This window comes from Rutidosis leptorrhynchoides, chromosome 4 (genome assembly GCF_046630445.1).
Source record: "Rutidosis leptorrhynchoides isolate AG116_Rl617_1_P2 chromosome 4, CSIRO_AGI_Rlap_v1, whole genome shotgun sequence".
NCBI classification, from domain to species: Eukaryota; Viridiplantae; Streptophyta; class Magnoliopsida; order Asterales; family Asteraceae; genus Rutidosis; species Rutidosis leptorrhynchoides.
The window spans coordinates 413,742,152-413,745,682 of NC_092336.1; positions in this window are offsets into that span (position 1 = coordinate 413,742,152).

A 3,531-nucleotide genomic window follows, 5' to 3' on the forward strand; every position below is an offset into this window, starting at 1 on the left:
AAGTATAAAACTATGTACGTATAATACGCGTATAAATATATATAATATTAATTTAAATCGTTATATATATTTAATAAAATAAAATATAAATATCATTATCTTTATCATACTAGTTAAGTAATGAGTTGTCAAAAGTGGTTCTAGATATTTATAAAAGTTATATAAGTTTTAATAATAAAATTCTTTTTAAACTGAAAACGTTTTTGTACGTTTGAAACTAAATAGATCAATCGAGTCTTTATGAGATTCAATCTTCCACTATCCTTTGTCTAGTTCTCAATGATTGAAAATTTATTCTTATTTATAAATCACTTTACCATTTTTCGAATATTGTTAAAATGGAAAGATTTCTCAAATCAACGTGGGCCTTTCAACAGAGACTTGTAATCATAATTCAATATATCTGATAATTCAATCATTTAATCTTATCTTCTAATTCCATTGATAAACATTTTGAAACAGATACAATCATATAAAGTATTTAATCTAATATTTTGTTTACGTTTCAAGTTATAATATATATACACATATACATATATAATCATATTCGTTTAATGGTTCGTGAATCGTTGGAACTTGGTCGAGGTTGAATGAATGTATGAACATAGTTTAAAATTCTTGAAATTTAACTTAACAAATATTGCTTATCGTGTCGGAAACATATAAAGATTAAAGTTTAAATTTGGTTGGAAATTTCTGGGTTGTCACAGATCAAACCACAACATAACCATCATCTTACTCGACCAATAGGCCACCCTCCATCACCATAAATTAACAAAACCCACTTGAGTTTTCTTGTCTGATTCTTTTACTTTTCTCAATCACTATCCAATTTAGATATATGTATACATGATAAAATTCGTATTTAAGACTCACCCATCACTCTTGTTTTCCTTCCTTCTTCGATCAACCATCATCTCCCATCTCTGGTTCACCATCCATGGAACTTGATCACCACCATGGTGTAACAACCCAAACCAACCCTTGACCAAACCACGCGAAAATACAAAATAAAAAAAAAAATTCCTGTGCAGCATACCCGCGCGGCGCGCCAGGTAGGGGCGCGGCGCGCCAAAGTGGACTGTCCGGAAAGTCTCAAAATGCGAAAAAGATTGACTAGTTCCCGACACATTTAGACGAAACGCTTTTTACCATACATCAAAATATGTAAAACTAACTTGTTTCAAATATAAAATCAATGTTTTACAGGCGGGGCCCACATCGGCCGTTTTACGAGTTTAATACAATTTACGAGTTTCGACCACCAAAAAGTTTAAGTTCCAAACTACACAATGAGCATGGCGTTTGGGATTAAACTACCCAACTATCGGTCAAACTCCAAGAGCTACTAAAGCCAAAAGCGTCCCCTAGCATCAAGCGGGATCTCTAGTCCAAAACGATGCCCTTACCCTTGTCCAAAACCGAACCTATAAAATGGTAAACAACGAGAGGGTAAGCAAAGCTTAGTGAATGCAATAATTATACGAATACATATATAATTATACCTACTTGCATACACTTACACAACCGCAAACATGCTAGCAAACAACATTAGCTTATCGTCGCAATAACAAGCTATAAATCACCAATACCCCCAAGCTAGCATAACATCCGCATATAAATATAACTCGAATAATATAATATACTTACAACACAAATAACCATGGTCGACCAATAGTACAAGGGAACGGCGCTCGCGAAAACGCCATCGATGTTCATAACATCCGTTAGGGCACTTAACACCTCACACCACTAACCCCTAGGGTGGCACCTTAACACCTCGGCACATCACCCCGAGTGGCATCTTAACACCTCGATGCAACACTCATTATTTTTACGGAGTGGTGTCTTAACACCTAGACACTACACTCCTAGGTGGCATCTTAACACCTCGATGCTACACCCGAGTGGCATCTTAACACCTCGATGCTATACTCTTCACGTGAAACGTGGTGTCTTAACACCTCGACACTACACCTTTCACGCTACAACAAATAGATACATTATATACATACGCATATAATTATTCCACTCACCTCGAAGTCTTCGTGTAAGATAACCGAACTTGCAACGTCAATGTAATGTACCTATTACATTTTAGCACATAATCAATTCACAACTCAAGTCGGTCAAGCAACTCACTTAACAATCTAGAGTCTTTTGCCCCTAAGTGCAATCCCGACCCATTTTGCACCTTTAACCCTAATAATGGGTTAACTTCACCAAAAACCCTAACTTTAGCCAATTAAGGTCTTAACACACTTTTAACCACAAGGTTAACTCGGTTTCATACATGCAAGACAACCTAGGTCGTCAAAGACCCACTTGACCCATTTCTAGGTCAACACACCCATTTGGGTCACCCACAACCCAAATCACACTCACAAACATTAACTATAAGTGTATTAGTATTTACTTAGGTCTTTAAGACCCATTTACACCATTTATCCTTTCAAAACCCTAGGTTAGTCACCATTTGGGTCTTCATGACCCAAACTTACCTAAAAACCCCAAATTACTCACAAATAGGTTTTATGTGCAATACTAACCCAAACCCTAACCCTTAAAGCAATTAAAGTAAGAAATCGGGTTTTATAACTTACCAACACAATCACCACATAGCTATCGACTAGATGAACGACTTTATAACTTGCACCAAGACCCGATTCAACCTCTTTCACCCTTTAATGGAGCTTTCTCACTCAAGGATTGCACTCTCTCTCTAGAGTTTGATTGGAGAAGATAAGGTTGTTGGGAATGGAGTGAACGAAGCTCCAAAATTGATCCAAGGCCTTAAATTCGGGCTCCAATGTGTTTTGACCAAAATGCCCTCAAAATATCTATTTTAAAAGAAGAGGAGAATCTGTCGCAGACAGATGGCGCGGCGCGCCACCAGGCCGCGCGGCGCGCGACACCTCCAGTTCAGCTTCTTTCTTGCTTTTAAATATATAACCAAAACCCCGTTTCAAGTATCGAACATTACACTTATATACACTACAAATATTCGGGTCTTACAACTCTCCCCCACTTATTCGGATTGCGTCCTCGCAATCCAAGCCGCATGACACGAGGGAAGATAAACCAACACGAACTCTTCGGGTTCCCAAGTGAACTCGGAACCTTTACTTCGTCTCCATTGAACCTTGAAAGTTCTCACCTCTTTATTTCTCAACATTTTCACCTTCTCGTCAAGGATAGCAATCGGTTCCTCGACATATTCTAACTTGTTCTTTAGCTCGATCTCGTCTAAAGGCATCCATGAGGAATCATCCGCAAGACACTTACGGAGGTGGGAAACATGAAATGTATTATGGATCCCCGCAAGCTCTTCGGGTAATTCCAATCGATACGCAACTTCACCAACACGAGCTAAAACCTTGAATGGCCCAATAAACCGAGGAGCTAACTTTCCCCGTTTTCGAAATCAAATAATACCCTTCCATGGCGAAACCTTAAGCATCACCATATCGCCTTCTTGGAACTCAATCAATCGCCTACGTCTATCGGCATACGACTTTTGCCTATCTTGAG